This window comes from Colletes latitarsis, chromosome 10 (genome assembly GCF_051014445.1).
Source record: "Colletes latitarsis isolate SP2378_abdomen chromosome 10, iyColLati1, whole genome shotgun sequence".
Lineage (NCBI taxonomy): Eukaryota > Metazoa > Arthropoda > Insecta > Hymenoptera > Colletidae > Colletes > Colletes latitarsis.
Window position 1 is genome coordinate 18,623,324 of NC_135143.1, and position 20,978 is coordinate 18,644,301.

A 20,978-nucleotide genomic window follows, 5' to 3' on the forward strand; every position below is an offset into this window, starting at 1 on the left:
ACGCTTGAGTAAAAACGATAGACGATAGATCCAGAGAGAGGCAGAATCTGACGCGGGAACAAATCGTTAAACGCGAGCTATGATGACAAAGTACGACGAGCGAGAGGCGCACGATAGCGCCGGGGATGAACGATGCGTTCGCGTCGCCCACGCGTCCAATTTTTCGTCCTCCTTCTTCCTTTGATTCTAAACGCGTCCTTTCGGAACGTTCGAATGCATTTTTTTTCCTGACAACCGCGCGTCTCGCGCAGATCGCGCTTGTCGCCGATAACAAAAAAAAAAGAAGAATACACTGATCCGAATATATGTTCGTTGAAAAATCGCCCGACGCAGTTTATATTTGCCTACCGATTGGCAGCGGACGGTGTATCGCGGATTTTTCTGTTAAACGCGGCAAGAGTCGATCGATCCTCGTTTTACACGCTCGCAAAATAAGACATATTGCTTACGGTGACGCGAATTTCACTTTTGGAAATCGTGGACAAAAACAAGGCTTCTGACGAAACAAAATGGTTTTTATGGGAAACCAATTTTACGTTTCAAACAATTAGCATATACGTTGATAGTTGAGTTTTTATGACCACTTATTATGGAAGTGACTTAAGCATTAACCAAGTTTCATTTATGATAACACAAAATTTTTTTTTTTTTTCCTTTGTGTTTAATGTCGTATCGACTGGTTTTATGCAGTTATTTTGTGGGTCATTCTGTTAAATTTTATTGTATAATTGGGTTTCTCTCAGATAGTTCAAGGAAAACACAAATTGAATGTAGGATGTTTAAAATTTAAATTAAAGGTATTTGTACATTTTTTATGAGAAGAAGAATATTTTTCTATTTTTAACAGACACCAAATCACAGTTGGTATTGTTAGTTGTTCATATTAATAAAGTCTCTCGTACTGCAAAGGGTTAAAAAATATTTTTTCATCGTAATGCAAACTGTATTCAGAAAATGTTCTGGTAATGTGAAAGGTATCCAAAACGATTAAATTTCATGGATATTTTAGATGAAAATATGTGTTTTGTACAGTCGAATGATTTATTCCACTTTTAAAATTAATATATTCTAGTTGATGACCTACGATCACACGAAAGTTACAAATTTCATTAAGAAAACAACTTTAAAAAGAATGAATTCATTTTTAGAATGTTATTATTTATTTTATGATTGCAACCGTGTAATTAATATTCCAGTGAATTGCTTATTCACATTCTGTTTCAATTATACGATTTTCTATATAGCACGCTTAAATAACTGTAAAATATTCGTGATGAATTGATAGTATATATGATAATAAATCCATTAAACTATACTTTTCTCGAAGTAGACAATAATAAAATTTACATCATTTTAAAAAATAAATCTTCCCTGAGAAATTTTTATTCTATAATTACAAACGAGCGAGTTATTCAGATGGCCTGCTTCAGGTGTTTCATCCTGTATGAACAATCTTTATTTTCTTCCCACCATTTTCATTTCTAATATCCTCCTCTCGTACTCTAATTACCTTTGCATCGGACAAAGAATATCAACTCCATGAACGGTAGCACATAATTACAAGTATTTCATACGCGAACGAAGGTAGGAGGCAATTAATATAAATTTCGAAGTAAATATAATAGTTCATTTATATTCATCGAATGTATCATTACGTATTTGTATCATACTAAACGCCTCTCTCGAGCAATAAATACATCGCAGAATTAATATCTATGTAGTTCGATTTCTCTGATTGAAATACATTTTTCCGTATACAGGATCCTACGACCGTTGCCCGCCAAGTCTATAAATTGAACCGTGTCGTTGATAAGTAACGTTCGCGAGCTTCGTTGGAAAATGTTTGTTAAAATAATGACTGGAAATTCAGGCAGAGAGAACCACTGACGATGACTCCGCCCAACTTGCCCACGTAAATCCACGGAGGCGAGACGTGCAATAAGATCAGACAGAGCGTCGATACAGGCCGCGTTGAATCGAAATCTAATGGCTTTTAAAAATTAATGGCTGGCAAAAGGATGCGGGCACACGTTACTTTTCCCGATTTGAATCGTCGATCCACGCCGTGCGATTTAAATTCCTTAATAATTATTCATCGGATCGGTCGAATCGATCAAAAGTTATCGGAGAGAAAACGAATCGACGGTAATCGTATCGCCGACAGGCGATTGCCTGATCTCCGAACCGCGGGTCCAATTTATTACCCGTTATTTAGAATCGCGCGAAGTTCCCGCGCGACAAGGCGGGAACGCGTCCACAAAACGGAAGCTAATAGGACGATAAATTACGGGTTTCAGGCTCTCTTCGTATTTCTGGCGTAAAACGTCCCGTGGGTTTCGCGACAGTTCCCGCGAATCGTAAGATTTCTTTTTTTTTTTTGTACCCGGGATCGTCGCGCTGGGGTCCTCTCGTAAACTGGAACGTAAATTTCCGACGTTTAGGGGCGGCCAACAATCGATTATTACTTTGTGCTTACGCGGATACCTCGGCCGGAACGATAAAGTACGAATGGCCCTCGTGAAACGGCGCCTTTTAAGAAGCCATAACTCTTACGCCTCCCTTAATTTCAGAATAGATAATTCGTCGGTGGCTGCACGGACCCGGAGAATCATCCGGACAACCGTGACTCCGAGCGTAAAATGACTTAGCGTGGCAACGTTAGCGTCTTGAATCAAGCCCGATGTTTAAATTTATAGAATTATTCTTGTACTCTTTTTCGAAGCCGCGCGGACGCGAAATTCCAATTGGACCAGCTTTCGTAACCGTAATCCCCCCGGGGAACGTTATTCACCCGCCACCCCGTAAATTCACAAAGACGAATTAGCGCGCGAAAGCAACTAGTTAGTCGCTTTACGCATTAATTTCTTTAAGCTGCTGTTGCAATGTCTCCCCTATTATACTTGGACAATGTTAAACTCGCCGTTATTGCGATTCCGGTTACGCTGTATCATTCAAAAGGCTTTTCTTTCTCGTTCGGCTTTGAATCGAGCGTTGATGAGCACTTGCCTTTGCGTTCGAAAGTCAATTTCGTATAAAAACGGTTTATTCCCCTTTGTGGGTCTTATCGAGACAGCGTTAAGCTACTTCGACGTAACTGCTCGAGGGTCGAGATGAACCTCTTTCTTTTTGTTTTTGCATAATATACGACTACTCGAACGATCGCGGAGCTCTGTAAAGTTTTAGATTACTTGTATTCGATTCGATAGATACGGAGAATTTTGAATTTTTTCGAGATATTTGAGAGACACCATTTGTACGTTTAGGCAAATATTTACAATATTAATGTGTAATATAAGATGAGAATTTTTATATAGTAAAGTAATAATTTTAGTATTAAAATAAATGCTTTTGTTAAGAAATTAAATTCGTATCAATTCTACTTTTTTGAGTTTAAAAAATCTTCACTTTTGGATAAAATACACACAGACTAATTACATTAAGCAGATGGCTTAAAGGAATGTAATAGTTTTGGTATTAATATATTTGCTCTCATTAAGAAATTAAATTTTCCTCAATTCTACATATTTCAGTTTAAAATATCTTCACTTTGGGCAAAGTACACACAAACTTATTACATTAAGAACATGGTGTAAACGCATCTATATCTCCACTATTGCGTCACTACATTTTTTCCATATATGAAACTGCATTTTTATAAATTCTTAAGGGGGTAGTCTTGTCTGAAATGTGAATGCTTTCTTCGGGATTTTTTTAAAAAGAAACTATAAAATATTTTGTCTAACATTTAATGTATACAAATTATTTTGATAAACAAAAAATAATAACAGTTACGTGAACTGTGTCTGGTTAAAAAAAGTGTTGCAAAGAAAAAGTTTAATCCAAAACATAGAAACAAAGTGGCATCTTGTTTCGTATGAATATGACTATGGCGTGGCACACATATTTTCAACGACCTATGCTTCAAGAAAGTCTAGTAAAAAGAAATCGATTTTTTTTAAATTCTAGATAAGAATACCCCCTTAATTTTCTAAATTACATAAGCGAGAGATTAAAAGTTTCCGGTAAAATATGGAACTCCGTAATTCCATCTCCGATGTCCACGGAAAGTTCAACGTCGCCTAAAACAGTTATCACGCTTAATTGCTAGTAATTTATTTTCATCGATCAATCGGCGAAACATTCGTTTGTACATCGCGTCCCGACAGAATCCCGGACTTAAACGTTTCGACGGAAATCGGTCGGTCCGTTTTTTTTTTCCCGCGCTCTCGAGCAACTCTATTAACGAATGTTTTAATCGCGACCCGAGCTCGAAAAATCCTCGAGCGCCTCGGGGGGCCCGCGCGGGGCCGTCCCCGGAGCGATTCTGGCTTCCCAGAGGAATTCTTCGCCAAATGAAACGAATCCCCCAGGAAAGTGGCGAAATTGTGGGCAGCGTCGATACGCGGTAAGACGAACGATCGGGCAGAAAAGAACGACAGGGACGAGAGCGCATCCCCTGACGGTCGCGAGTCGGCGGGGACCGAGAGGCGGACGTCCGTGGTTTGGGGGGGCCGAAGAACAGGTTCGTACATTCTAAAACGACGGCGTGATTCGACTGCGTGGCCAGTGTCGCGTCTCGATCCCCCGAATTCGGGAGCCGGTGTAAGAGACCGGCCTTTATAATGAAGCGATAGAATGCGAAAAATTCGCTAGCTCGACAAGCGGACGCGCGTTCGAGCGTTTTCGTGCGCATTGTAAAAAGGGAGGAGCGCCGTTGGAGGAACGGTATAAAGAAAAGGTAGAAAGTGGGGGGGGGGGGGTTGGAGGGGGGTTTGGTTGGCTGGAAAGAGCAGCGGAGAGAGCGAATCTCGAAGATTGGTGGCACACACGACTGGAAAGGTAGGACGAGGATGACGAATTGCGTGGAAGCCGCAGGAGAGCCCGGGGCTCTCCGTGGAGGCATTCATAGAAGACGATTTGCGGACTGGGTTCGTGAATCTTTGGGTACCTTTTTACCCTTTTCCTTCGCCGGCATCGGGCGAGCGAGCAGGACAGGAGGGATGGAAGGACGGACGGTAGGAGGGAGAAGGTGAACGGGGCCGGAAGGGCCGGGGGGGTGTTATTAGCGAGTCGACCCTGGCGGCTGCCACGAAGGACCACACACATCGTCGCGTCGCGGAGAGAGAAACGGGAAGAGGACGCGGAGAAAGGAAAGGAACCGACGAGGAAGGGAGAAGGAAACGGGAGAAGAGGGAACCCGACGTCCATTGCGTGCACCGACTCCGGGACCCTTCTTTTCCTTCCTTTCCACCTTGTCTTTCGTCCCTTTCGTTCGTTCCTGTCTTCCTTCCTTCCCTTCCTCCGATCCTCGCTTTTCGACCGTTTCGTCCAAGCGCGAGCTACCATTATGCACTCACTTCACGGACGCCCGTTACGTTTTATGTCTTTATCCCCGCGCCAGTGTGTCGAGTCGATTGAGATGAAAGTGCCGACGACGCGGACTCTTCTATGACTCCTCGCTGTACCAGCGTTCCGTATTCCGAGGGGCTCGACTGTAATTGATCGGAGAACGGCCATCGACGGCCGATAATGGAACTCGCGCGGACCCTACGACGCGTTTTAACGCCGCGAATTACAATTGTGGCAGTTCATCTAGGCTACGGTTAGGCCAACTACGGTCCGCGGGCCCGTTCAGACTCGTCGATTGGTATTTGCTCTTTATCCGCGGGCTACGGAACGATTTACAGGTGCATTATGTGTCAGCAGGGCTAGATGAACCAGTAAACAAAATAAGCAGGGGGTTAGGGTCTTTGTTGGGTCCTATTTGACTCCATTTTACAGTTACAGTTACATCTAAACATAAGCGTAGAGACGTCCTACTGTTGACTGTCTTAATCTCTCTATTTGTAAAAGTATTATTTATAATGATAAGAACCCATTTCAGAGATAATTTCTACATGAAAAGATGATAACAAAAGTTCATATAAACTTGTGTCCTATTTACTTTCAAGTTACGAGTTTATATAATTGGTATAGGATAAGCGACGTCTTACCATTGGCTGTCTTACCCTATCTATTTGTCAATGCACTATTTATAATAATAAACCCATACTCAAGGTTCATATCTGCCACTCATTTATCAAATTACTATTTTGGATAAAAAATTTATTTTTTCAAAATTCCAAAGCGTCCTGTTCCCTCAACATAAAATCTAAAATTGCATGGCACAAAACCAAATAAATTCGTATACCATTTACAAGAAGTTTATAGCTTTTTGTTTAGTTGCATAGATGTCTTAAGGAGTTATCGATAGATTTCCTCCAGCTGTCCAATATATGATAGACCTGTTTCGATTGCAGCTAGACTATATCGCTACGTAATATCTTTTGTACAGCTTCCGTGCACGCTTCATACTCCTCCATTTTCTTCCTTTTGTTGATCCACCACATTAATCGTACTGTCAGCCATTTCCTGACATCATCTTTCATCTTCATCCACTGTTTACCATCTCCGGCATTAAGAGTCTCTGAAACGGGAAATTTGTCGACTGTTCCCAGAATTTTTATTTCCCCTTCTTTTCTCTGGTCAGCATCCGTCATTTTTATTCTTGGACCTCAGAGATTTTTCCTAGGACTTAATCGTGGCAGCAATCCAATGTTTTTATACGAATTCCCCGCACTGGTACATGATTTTTCAGTTCATCGTACGTTTACATAAAATACAGAGCGTGAAAGTCGACTTGCATCGTTCGCGAAAAACTACGAGAAAATAAATAGCCAAGACTGGCAGGTAACAGCCATTGATAGTCATCGAAGACGCGTTTCCCCGTACTTCGAACGCGATTAATAAAGGTTTTTGCATAATAATGGTTGATATCATTAAGTACATCGTAAACGAGGATCCATTAACTCGAAAGGCAATTTGTTTTTTCTTTTCTGGGATGACGCATTACGACGTAAATTATTCCGCGGTTGGCAGGACGCCCGGAGATATCAAGAATCTTGAAAGTGAAGGAAGCCTACTCCCCGCGGTCGGTCGTTGATAGCGAATACCTGTTGTGAAATGAAACTCGAGTGCGCGCGTTCGAATGCGACAACTCTAGATAATATACGCTCGAACGTCGAAAAATGATGCCTCGTATACGTCCAAGTAAAATCTAATTAGCATTAAAGCCATCAAGTGGTTTTCTAGCTGGTCGCGAGAACTCGCTGATACAGGATGCCAGCTATCTTTGTCGATGAGAAAACAACGTTCGTCGTTATCCGGGTCTGCAGAAGGATATTGCGACCATGTCCTAGCTGCCATTACTGGGGATTAACGTCACCCGGCGAGACTTAAGCCTGATTTTAATTGCACGTTGATGTTTCGGAACGATCTTGAAAAAAAAAGTTGCTTAACCATACTTGGTCCACGGGTGAACCGGTTTACCGGTCGAAGTTGAAAGGATGTCACACGGGCTCATACAGTATTCTACGACCGCGCTTTCGAGGGAACACCTCGAAGCTTATGTCTTTGCTACCGTTATCGAGGATTAACGTCCATCGAGCAAAATGCAATTCAAATTAGCCGGGGACCTTTCGGAAATTTTGCCCGCCGTCCGAGTACGCTTTTAAAGCACCTGCCCGTCCCGTGTTTTGCATAGGACCCGATAACGCGAAATTATTATACGGATGAACGCTGATACGACGATTCTTGAAAATATGATTTATAATGCTAATCGCGACATCTGTGGTATTACTAGTACAAATTATTCGGTTTGTTTTATTTGGTCACTATGGGCGATCAGCTCGTCGTTTGTACAACAGACCATGTTCCTTCTTGTTTCGACCATCGCTGTGAAACCATGTTTTATTGTTCTATACCATTCCATTGTGTTAAATATATCAGTTACGATTTACAAGACTCTGCCCACATATATTATTTTAACAACGATCATATTTCTCAGTATGCAGCTTAGTCCTATGGATCGTGATAGTGTAAAGTATAATCTTGAATAATTGTTATTCGGTTCAGTTTTGGGTATATGGAAATTTTTTTATAATTTTTAATCTTAATTTTTCCTAGCTCCTACGCTATCGTTTCCTACATACAATGATCTTCGTTTTCGATATACAAATTGGTACATTGTATAAGGGTTTAAAGTCGTTTGTTCACTTAGTAGTTACAAAGGCCCTGGAGACGACGGTACTCCGATTTGTATTAAAAATTTATATCAAAGCTATCAGTTACATCAACATTCTGTTTTCCTTTTAATTACAACATACATTTATGTATTTACATCCATCAAACTGAACCTAAATTGCTAACAAATAATATTTACGCGTTCTGTAACTTTAAACATGGAATCTGACAGCCCTCAAATTGACAGATTCCGTAAATCTAGTGTTAATAAATCTCTAAATAATGGATTTTTCCTCGCTAGATGGAAATCTGGGGTAGTTCCGTTCTTAATGTAACCTATAAATCAATGCTCTCAACCTTTTCAAACCGTTTCAAACAGTGGTGTAGAGGCATTCAAGGTGTGCCAAATTGTATTTAATTTTAAAGAAATATTTCAAAGTGAATCGGAATATTCAGTATATCTTCTTCTATACTTTCACTTTATTTAGAATTAGATGTACAAAAACGAAATTAACGAAACGATTACGATATATTTTCTGCCTAGAGCGTCGTTGGGGTCAATTAGCAATCGAACGCCACACATTTCGTCGAAACGTAGAGGTTTGTTCATACGAAAGAAACCATCGAGATCGCGCGTTCCCTTCGTTCTTCCACCCAGACGATCACGAAGTTGTTTTAAAATCTGGTACCTATCCCCGCTAGTCGTTGTTTCTCTCGAGTTACTCCCACAGGCGCGTACGGACGTTTTAAAACGTCGAACCTCGACGAGCATTAACCAACCGACGGTAGACCCAGGTTTGATAGCGTTTCCGTGTAGTGTCAGGCTCGAGCGCGATCCCTCTTGTTCGTCAGATTTTTGTCAATCGTCGATCGCCTCGTCTATCAATAATCCATAAGTGGTTTCCGTCTGGTGGCGTCCATTTTCACGTTTCTCGCGTGCACACGTCTACGAACCCGGTGAAACCAGCGCGAACCCGCTCGCGAGCCAGCTTGTACTCGTCGGTGAAACTCGCCCTCGCAGGGGCTCGCGTGTGCAAACTCGCGCGTATCGTATTTCTCGCTACCCAGGGGGGGTGCTGGGCTCCTTTTAATTCCGCGTGTAAGACATTGTCCGCTTTAATTACCTACTCTTCGTCGTCGATGGTGGCCGACGGCCACGAGGGGGGACGCGTGGAGAACGGAAGGGTCACGTTCCGTCCTTCTTTCGCCAGCCGGAGGAGCTCGCTTTCCACGCGGCCACGCAGAGAATGGACGAGATTATATTGCAGCTTATGTCGCGGCGATCTCTCCTTTCCCGCCGCAGACTTTGGGACCCGCAGGCGGACAAATTACTTAGTAATACTCTTCACCGAAAATTTCGCGCCGCCTGCGGTTTTGCGGTGCCCGTCGGCTGCGTACGCGGTGTCGCGCAAACGAATGCTCTGCGGTTTCGCACCGTTATGCTCTCGAAAAGCCCCGCGTACCTGTCCTACGAGTGTAAGATTAAGGATGGCACAGTCTCGAAACTGGGCGACTATATTGTTATTGGAAGACATACAGGGTTCTCCGATCGAAACTTGTACGCAAAAGTTCGAGGCTTTTCTTCTCAATTTTTCCTTATTTGTAAATGACACATCTTCAACAAATTCTTAACAGACAATGTGTTGAGATGTCGAATGATATATGTTTAATTTTTTATTAGGAATTGTTTACAATTTCCTTAACCAGTTAGCTTAGTTAGTTGTTGTTGATCTGTTTGATCGTGTAGCGATAGGTTTGATTGGCTGAGTTCGTGTCGGTTTTACAGTCTGGATTGGGTACGATGCAACTGTGCTTTCAATGCATTCCAGCAAGAACTTCACTCGTATTAAACATGAAATTCTAACTTGTCACGTATTCGTAACAAATTCATCGCGACGAATATACTCGTCATACATAAAAAGTTGTTACAATTTGCAGTTTGACGTTCTTGCTGGAATGCATACTCGTTACAGCACAAAATGTTGCCATATCTTCGCGACGAGTATATTCGTCGAACACATCTAACTCGTAAAACGAATATTGGATTCACTTTGATCGGCAGTGGTAGCCAACTCCTATTGTTAACTGGCTGGTAATAACTCTAAGACAAGATGCGAATCGAAGATTAATTTTGAATCGTTCTCTAGTCGTTACAGAGATTCCAACGTCGCGATTCGGTCCCTTCCGGACGGAATAACTTTCGTCTAAACAAGAGCGCGTATGAGCTTAAACCGGACGGTGCTGTACGGGGACTTTACGAGCGGCGTTCTCCTCGTCAGATGCTCCAAATGAGGTTCTCTTTAAGATCCCATGAAACCGTGAGAGGCGGGGAATTCTCGAAACGAGCGTAACGTCGCGGGCGCTTTCCAGCCAGGAAATCAGTTCTTTATTATCATTGGCCGGTTTTAAGGCGCGCCGCGATGGTGCTTTTTTCCCGCCAGTCAATTACAGCGTTATTTCGATCGCGCCGGTAGTCGGAAAGGACACCGAGAATTCGCAATAAGGAGCGGATACGCGGCTTTTATCCGACTTTATCCCCGAAAGTTCGCCGGGGCCATAAACCGTCCGCACGGGTCGAGTTAAATCAAATTCGTTCCGCGAAACGGTCCTCCCTGGGAAGCGTTTCACGCACGCAAACGAGATTCCGCGGCGACATTCCCAATCATTCTTCCGTACGGTATGCCATTCACCGGGGTTATAAGGCCGCTTCTTCGTATCACGAACACACGCGTGGTCGTCCTCGCGAGAAAGCATTTCTCTCTCTCTTTTTCGAAGGAGACGCCATCTTGTCCAGCGCGCGAAAAAAAAACGCGCAGGATAATAAGCGACGAAGTTGCTCGACCGCATGAATTATCGTGGCGCGCTTTTAAGAAAGATTTTTTCGAGCAACAATTCCGATTAACCATGAAGGAACGGTTCGATACTACGCGGTGAAATTTAAATCACTCCGCGCACGAAAGAGGAGCACCTTCGATGCGCCGCGGTGTTTATAGTTGTAGCGAGCGTGAGAAGAAACGCGAAGAAGGGTGGCGAAAGAGGGTCGAAGGGCGGCGAGCTTTCGCCTATCGCTGGTCAAATAAATATCGGACCGCCTAATCCCCTATAACTTCGCGCGTCGTCCTTCTCGTCTTGTGAAAGCATTCGGCCAGGAACTCGAAGGACCGACGAATAGTTTCCGAGAAGCATCGCGGCGCGAGGTCACCGACGAACGACCGAAACGGTCGCGCGAAAAAGCCGTCCTTGGATCGTTCGCGTGCGAACCGCCCTTTCGGCTCGTCCTCGCGAAGGCACGGCTCACCTTCGCAGGAAGTACCTAAAACGGCAATCTTCGACCAGAATACGGCGTATAAAGGAATAATAGGTTGTATTATTGGCCATAACTCGCGATCGAGCTCGAATTTTTTATGCGTTCACCTCTTGGAGAACTGTCCCTGAAACTTTGTTTTATCCCTGTACAACGCGATACGAGTGATGTTTTAAGATGTTTTAAGGAGAAATTACGTTCGAAAAATAGGTAGATAAGATTTACCGTTTACTAGATGGTCTTTAGGAGACAAAATCTGAAACAATTTTATCTGAATTTACTTTATGTTAACGTTCAAAGTTAAGTTCTTATATATTTAGTTGTTTATCCATTTCTCACGCAAATAGAAGTTGTCGAAACATGTTTCTAATTATTGTTAATAATATAACGGGTTGAAAATGATTGCATTACATCTGGTCATCCAAAATAGTTAACACATTGGCAGACATACATGAGTGGCATGATTTTTCACTAAGGGGCCACAAAAATTATTTCTCAAGATTAGATCTTGAAGAAAATAAATCTAAAAAAGACTCTTGAATTTTAACGAGGCTGTACAAATAAGCACAACGATAAATTGTGAGTAGTTTCAATTGTTTAGAAACAAAGATTCATTTTCCTGGACAATTTGAGGGGTTTGGTCTGCCAGACAGCGTGTTAAATATAAAAATAAAGTGTCGATAACTAACCAAATGATCTGATGCGGATTCAAAACTTCAATATATGGTTCAAATAGCGTGCTTTGATAATACTTTAAAAGCGTCGGTCATGGGCGACCACCATGACAGTTTCGCCCGTAAACCTCGAGTGGTTAAGGGATGCAATTGCCAAAAATTCCCACATTTAATTCGCAGTTTACTCGTCCCGAGTAATTCCCAGTAATTTACAAAGAAAAAAACCATTCTCTGATCATTCGCGTGCGAACTTTCGGCTCGTCTTCGCGAGGGCATAGGGCGACCCGACCGCGGAGGTCACACGCGTGACATACACGCGCGGACGTACGGAGCGGAGGGCGGTCGTGCTGGATGGCGGTGGTCTGCCAATGGTCCCGCAATATTTCATAATTAGCCGCGATGCCCGTGCGTCGCTGAACGCACACGTTTGTATTCCGTATCTCTCCATACGAGCGTGTCCACCTCGCGCCCTCAGTCATGCTACGCCACGATGTTGTGGCTACACATCCCCGATTAAATGCCGTATTAACTCCGGGGCCCTTCATATTTTAGGCCCGCGTATGGACGCGAACGCGAGAGAACGTTTTCGTCCTGGGGGGAAAGGGTAAGAAGGTATTTTCGGTTCGCTGTTTGGGCCTGGGCGGGGGCAGAGGGGACGATTCTACGGATAGCCTGTTCGCGAAAAGGGGTTAAGACATGGTGGAAATAAAACGAAACGGAGAAACGAAGCTTGGAGGTTGGAGGAAGGGGCGGGGGGGGTTAGAGAAACGAAAAGGCGAGACGTGAGAAAGAGACGGACTTCGGGGCCCGAGCGTTAAGTTAAAAGGGGACCGGATCGACGCGGAGCGAAAGGGAAAAAGTGCCGCGAGGGGACGGAGGAAAGACGTCTCGCGTCTCAAGGCATCGTCAAGTGATTTACGCGCACGAATGTGGCGTAGGTACGATAATTAAGCGAGGAGTCGCTCGGGCCCCGATCGCACCGGGGCAGCTTTTCACTCTTCTTCTCGGTTCGGCCGCGTGGGCGGTCTCTCGGGGCCCCGTCCAAATTTGACACGCGTATCATAACCCTTCCGACTTGGGTCCCTCGCCTCCCCACACGTGCGTGCGTACCTGTACGCGCGATTGCGAACTCCCACATCCGCGAATTTCAGCCGTGAGCTACGGTGCCCACGACAGCGATCTCCCCGGGACCCCAGATGCGAGCGTTATTAAGTTATACGCGGGGTTAGGCTGCCGCGGTTTGTGGGAATTTTTTCGCGGACGCGCAGGTGCCTTGCAATTTACGTCAGAACTATGTAATAAACACTTCTGGTCCAGAACTCGCTAAAAGCGATCCCTTTCTCATCAATTTTGGGCCTGAACGTTGTCGACGATCTTTCATACGCTGCACGTTTGCTTAGACGGATTTTAAATCAAATCAAGGTGAATTTTAATTAATAATTTTGATCGGAGATTAAATTTTTTAAAGCGTAAGTTTGTAAATCTTGTATCGCGCTTGGAAGAATATTCTACGTATCGCGATATTTGGATATATAAATATATACTTCCGATAAATAGCGCAATTCCGCGTTTCCCACTGGTACGATTCAAGTTGCGGACGGTAGTGCAAATATTCTCTTTGGGCGCGAGTTAAAAGCGAAACGAGTAATTCGCTTTGAAGAAGGGTCCTATGATGTCGAATCGGGAACGGTTTGACTGAAAGCTCGACGGAAAGTAAAATATGAACACGAGTCTCGTGAAATTCATGTTATCTGTTAACTGGAGTGGAACTTTGCAAGATAAACGATCGCCAGCGCAGGAGCGAAAATCCTGATTGAAATTGGACCAAACGAGACAAACAATCGATCGCGATGCCATTCCTTAGCGTTAGTTTCCGTGTTGTATTCTGCTGTTTGTCTTTTTCTTTTTTCTGTCGAAATGCAAAGGGCGTCGGTATTTATGGGAAAACCTGATAGTTCGTAAGCCCCGGTTCCATTTGCAATTGGATCAAGGAAGACAAACGATCAATCGTACGGTGTGCTTTACGAGGACGTCAGCGATCGGTCGTGTCAGTGTTCATCGTGGACACGCGGTATAATTTGGATTCGGCCACCCGATGAATCAATGACGTTATCCGTATGCACGGACGTTCCTGATATTTGCAACGTTAATGGTCAACTAGAACGGACGTCGTGTTTGCTGGCCACGACGAGCTGGAAAGAGAGATGAACGCCAACACGGTCACGTGGGGTGGTCCGTGCGTCTATGCTGTCGTTTTTATACCTATCGACTATGGCGGTTACTTCTCGGCCCGATACACGGGCTAGGAATTCGCGAAATCCGAATGCAACTGGCAAATTGCTGTCCGAGAATTCGACGGTGGAATTCCATTGAACGAAATGCCATCACCGTGTTCTTACGTGGACGCGAAGGAATGGACGTGGGGAACCGATTTCGGGCCCCCAAAGTCCCTCGAATCTGGGACATATGGTCGTAAAAATCTATCATAACTTTGCCAACTTGCTCGTCAAGATTTTTTCATTCTAACGAAACGAGAGAATAAATCACTCGACACCGAAGACACGCCCAACAATGCAATACAAGAAGCAACTATTGCAGACATTTAAATTGAATAACACATATGCAATATCTTTCTTTATTTATTCATTTGGTACAATCAGATACCAAAGTGCAGGGATTGAATAAGATCCAAACATCTTCAAAGATATACAAACATCTTCATGTAAATTCATGCATAGAAAATTTAACGATAAAAATATTGACAGACATAGACGTATTATAAAAAATAAATTAGAGAATTTAATTCGGTTTTTTTATAATAAAAACACAAACCATTTTTACAGCTTTTTAACGAATTACACACAGAAGTTAGGGCCACGCAGGCAATTGACGATAATCATTCGAAAATTGGAGGAACCGGTACGATTAAATGCCCGCTAAATTTCGGCGAAGGAAGAGTTATAAAAATAAAGAATGTTTTATACGTACCAAAATGACATGGAAGTTTATTATCTATAAAGAAAATTAAAAATAATGGTTTCGAAGTTAGTTTCGAGAATACTCAAAGCTGGATAATTAGTGGCGAAGAAATAATTGCATCGGAGAATTATATAAACTTTGGACGAGTCGTAAACATTTAATAGCTGTAAATGAGCATAATCTGTCATTGATACGTGGTACATCGATGGAGTTATAAAAACAAAGAACTGTGGTAAAAATGAAACATGTAAAGCGATGTATTCGAGGAAGAATAGCAAGAAAACCGGTTCTAAAATTTCTGATTAGAAGAACAAAGAAGATGAAGCTGATATATTCGAATTTATGGAATACGAAGTATAATGTACTATGTTAAATGATAATTCGTTATTCCTATGTTAGATTTCTAGTATCTGCAGGTAGAGTTTATGCTTGCATCATAGTGGTAACTCGTAGAGTAAGAAAACTATCCACGAAATTTTGACGAGTAGTTGGCTGAAACAACAAGATTAGAAGCTTGTCTTGTTGAATGATCTATATGTACGAGTGAGTTAGAGCATAGTGGTCTCTGAGGTACGGTGGAGTTCAGGAAGTCAAAACTTTATAGGTCAGACAGCGGAAGCAGAGTATTCAACGGTTGCTTGATGGAAAATCAGCTTGAGAGACGTAGGAACGAACGTATACGATCATATTTGTGAATATCGTAGGAAATGCGTAAGCAGATGTTTTGAATGAGTTGGATTCTCTACTGTTCATGCAGGAGATACACAACTATGTCAGTGTAGTCAGAAAGTGAAATAGCAGTTGAGATAGAATAAGTTTCTCATAGGTAAATAAGAAGCATCAGGATGGCTGTAATTAATTTAATCAATTTTCTGTTACACTATTCAGAATGCTCTAAATCTGGAAATATAAACCTGTCGAAATATAGTTTGGACCTAAGTTTGCTAGGTTTTATCGACGAGTTTATTGCCAATATCTGCACAAAACATTCATAGAATTTTGTGAATTCTATAACCATTTTTGCTCTTGAGCTTCCAAAAATCTAAACTTCATTAAATTTATCGAAAACGTTACTTCGTAATTATTTCATTTCACTAGAACATGCGTTTTGTGAACCAAAATCTCTGCAGATTGATTTGAGACTTGAAGAAAAAGATTATCTAAGATTATCTGAACATCTTACTATCTGTTTCGATAGTAGAATATTCAGATAACTGCGCTGAATTTTGCTAGAAGGACAATTATCTGTATCGCGAGAGATTTATTCGATAACTTCATCTACACGGTGGTAGATTAAACGGTGGTTTTGCAACAAGAAGATGAAGCTACTTATCAAAGTAGACTGGTGCCTGAACAAATACTTCTTAAGATACCGTAATGCCTTTTACTTGAAGCGATAATACTCAGCATTTGGCTCTTCTTCCCTTTCTTCACATCATCTTTCTCGCTTTTGCTTAGAGTACTCCGGGTAGCTCGACGGTAAATCCTTCGACCTCTTCAGGGTTGAGTGCCATGGAGAGTTGTCTACGGATTAGAGCTCTATAAGGACTTGGTCAAAGTGGGCTCAGAGCAGAGGGTACTCGAGGAATACACGCAATGTTAAAGGGCAATGAGAAAAATAAGGTGGAAGGGAGCGATGGTTGGGAACACTGGGAAGGGAAAGCCTATGAAGTTCTCCGGAAGGGTGATTACGATAGTACGAAGGGTGAAAGAAAGAAACAATAAAGCAGCTGGGCTGTTCAGAATTTTTGTAACGAAACATACACTAGTTTTTAGACAAAGATTCGATGTAACAAAAAATATCCATTTTTTGATACAAGACACTGAATTGTTTTGTATTGTACGATATTATAAGACACGTGTTTGGGTATATATTATCTTTCGTCGACCAATGTAAACTGACTCGATAAGTTCTCTTCGTCTGAGTATTTAAACCCTTTTAAAATTGATGTCGAATCTGGTTTAATAACGGGCTTGCTTGCTCTATGAATTTAAGCTCCGTTCGAAAGCTGCGTAAGCTTCTCGTAAGATATACGTAGCATTTAAAGACGCGGTAAGCGAACGTAGGTATTACACAGAAGTGGTTTTAAAACTATTCTTTATTTTATATTCGTTTCGAAAACAAAAATTAATGGTGGTTCGTTCTTTTATCTTTGGAGGCGCAGAATTCGGTAAATGTAGACTAGGGAGGTAATTATTTTAATAAATAAAATATATTAATTTTACATGATACAAAGGTTAAATTTATTTAAGGGTTAATTTTCAGTCATTCATTTTCTATTTATTTAATTAATTTTCTTAAAAGTAATTATACTGAAACTTTGAATATTTACACATATAAAATATCACATTGTGCATTTATTTGGACGAATGGGTTTTCATGCACGTACATAAGAATTGCAAGAATTAAAGTATAAGTCAATGCACGTGTATTTGAAATAGAGTCCTCTAATCCACTATAATTTTTGTATTGTTTCTACTTACATGACATGTTACTTTAGCTTCGACGTAAATACTAATTAGACGTTTTTAATCGACTAAGTCACGTGTCTCGCTTATTTTTTCATTCGTTCTACCACTACAAATTACGCAACAAGCTTTCTACCAGTCGTGGGCTTGGTAAAAAAGGAGTCCCAGCTTAGGAGATTAATAGCTGCCGCTAAAACCTAGTCCTTAAAAGATTAAGGTAGTCCATCGATTCCAGTGGACCACCCTCCTCACCTCGACGGAGAAACACTGTGCGACGGTATTATCGTTAATTCTTTACAGCACGGTTGATCATGGCTCAGGTGACCACCTAGAAAATGTCCATTCAAGCACGGTGGTTAGCAACGGTGACTTCCTTCGTTATTTTTCGAGAACATCACATTTTCATGGCGGTTATCCTTACTAATTTTCTCCAAAAACTCTTCGAATTCTTATATAGCAAAGAATTAGGGAATTAGCTTAAGTTAGAAATTCTGAAAGGTCGAACAAAAGTTTCATCGATAGCTCGAAGCTCGAAAATAATGAACGAGTGAACCTAAGACGATGACTGCAGTTAAATAGATTATGTTCCTCAACTTCGTATTCTCGCGTTAAGTATTAACACGAAGAAAGAGGATATTCATCGCTGCAGGATTTAGTTTCTCTAATTCGACGTTATGAAGGGAAAATTATTGATTGGATGCTAAAACTATGTTTTTAAATTATTAGAGTGCAATTTGGAAAATTGCAGGCGAAAATCGAAGCTCTAGGCACACTGTGAACGTCCTAGTGAGATTAAATTAATTACTAAATTACTAATTAATAAATCAATCTGTAATCTTCATGAAATTATATGTAGTTAATGTACCTGCAATTACTCTTCTTTTTCATCTAAAAACTCGTTTCTCCTCGTTCGTAAAATTTCATAATTTTGTTTTGAAGTATCGTTGTATAAAGAATATTCAATATTTTGTTCATTACAGTCCCAATACACGAAATGTCGTCATTCTGTTTGCAAAGGGAATAATTTAATTAAAAAGTCGTGGACATCGGGGAGTAGAATATTTCTATGCAACAAAAATTCTTAATATATATATATATATATTTAATGAAATTTTTGTTGCATAGAAATATTCTGCTCCCCGATGTCCACGACTTTTTAATTAAATTATTCCCTTTGCAAACAGAATGGCGATATTTCGTATATTGGGACTGTAATGAAGCGCTGTAGAATATTCCGTACAACGTGCAAAAAAACATTACAATTTAAAAAACAAATATGAATCGTGAATATATAGGTATTTCAATATGTACTACACACACAGTACCAAGATGCAGTACAAACGAATAATACAAATGTAGTCGCTAATACACTCCAAAAACGCTTCAAAAGAGGTTACGCGACATAAAATAAAATAAATAAAAAAAGAAGGATATTTGTTCTTTTGTAATAAGAATGTGCGTAAAGAAATATGAAAGGCTATTCTTTCTTCGATGATAACTTTTTGTTCTCATAAAAGTTTGATCTATTGTTCAAGCTTATGTTCGCTAAACTGCATTTTACTATAAATTTTTTTTCTTATTTCAATGCCCTGAATCTCAACCGAGTTTCACAGTTCATATTTTTGTTGTAACTTCTTAACAAAGCATTTATGGATTTTTTGTTATATAACACTTTAGTCACATTTTTACTTGTAGAACACACTGCTGAAGTTTGATGTATATAGTATTGCAAAATATTCAATGTAACAAAGATATATGATTTTTTTTTCATACAGGAGCGTGCATGAAGAAATACGAAAAGCTCGAAAATAATATTTTGGGCATCGTTTTGAGTAGAATATCGAGAAGGAGGGGTCGTTTTTGAAGCAGAAGATTCCGCGAAGGAATGTCGGGGGGCGAGAACAGGACGATCAAAACGGAAAGTGACCGATATCGGGTAGCGGGAGACGCGTTGGGTTTGGCGCGCAGCCTCCATTTCAACCGCGATATTTCAGTAGCGCGGCTGACAAATGAGCGGCAATTGCTACTTGGTACACCCGGCGGTACACGAGCAGCCCAGTAACAACTTTCTAGCGGGCAGCCACCACCGGCGAAGGCAAATGATTTACCCCGTAATACCGATAGCCTGTATGATCGATTCGAGCATTAATGCCGGCCGGATGTACAGGCGCGCACCATCGGCCGTGTGCGACGCCCCCTCCCTCCCCCGAATGTATTTCTCTCGATATTACACACGGCATTGATGTTCGATACGCGAAGGGAACTCACGGCTGGCATAAGCAGTGCGTGGCCGCTGCGGGATTGATGTTTGTACGCGTACGCAGCAACAAGAGTCATGTATATTTACGCCGCCTCTCGACACGACGGAGTTGCCCAGTTCGGTTCGACGCACGAATCGCTCCACTGATCTGCCCGGCGAGGGTCATTTCCGCGTCAAATCGATTACTTTTTTCCCCCATCGGTGTCGGGGATTTTGTTCAAATTTGAAATACGATACGGTCCGCGCGGTAGGAAGGGGCCTGAATCACTTTGTTCTTTTCGAAACTGTTTAGTTTTCACGCTAGCGTGAACAGTCTTACAAATGGGACACGGTCGACCACCTAGGAATTTTGACAAGATGGCGAATGCACGTAAAACATAAGTTGCGACTCGATCGAGACTATCCATTCTAGGAAACAACTTTTTACTAACACGTTTCGATCATTTTAATCCCTTGTCGTACAACGACGAGCCTGACTTGTTATAAACTTTTTGTACCAAATTTTATATTCATGAGTTATCCGTGAAACAGATCTGTTCTTTTTTGTGAGGATTGTGTGTATGAACATATTTAACCCTTAACGGTCCAATGTCGCCATACACACGCCATGATACTTTTATTCCTTAAGTAGAATGTTTATTATAATAAATTCATTATCTTATTACTGTGAAAATATATCAATGAATTTTCACTGAAATAATAAGTATCTTTTATTTTATACTTGGTACATAATTTCTCTTCGTATGACAAATAGCTTGGACCCAGTGGTCAGAAAACTTAAAATACTTGTGGGCCATTAAGGGTTCAATAAAATTAAGTAGTATACATTTGAAAAATTGTTTGCAATTAAATCGTAGTCAATGGGTTAGTAAATGTATGTATATGTTTTACTGTTTTGGAAAGCTGCACTTTGCTTCAGCCTCCTTGTTTCATGATAAATTAACAATATCCATAGAGTTTTCATTCAATCACACAGAATTGATCCCTAAGAAAACAATTAAACTTCAAATCCTAATTCTCCTCGATCATTTAGAGTCGTATAAAATCATTCAATTTTACGAACCAAGTATTTAAAAATTTGCACGTTAAAGAACGTATCCACGTTGTTTATTAGTGCAATAAGAGCAGAATTTTCGTCAAGAAACCGCGTCTGCATTTTGCGACGGGATTAGTTGCGATCTATATTAAAGCAAATAACTAAGTTCTACGTTCCGGTAGCCTGTCAACCAGA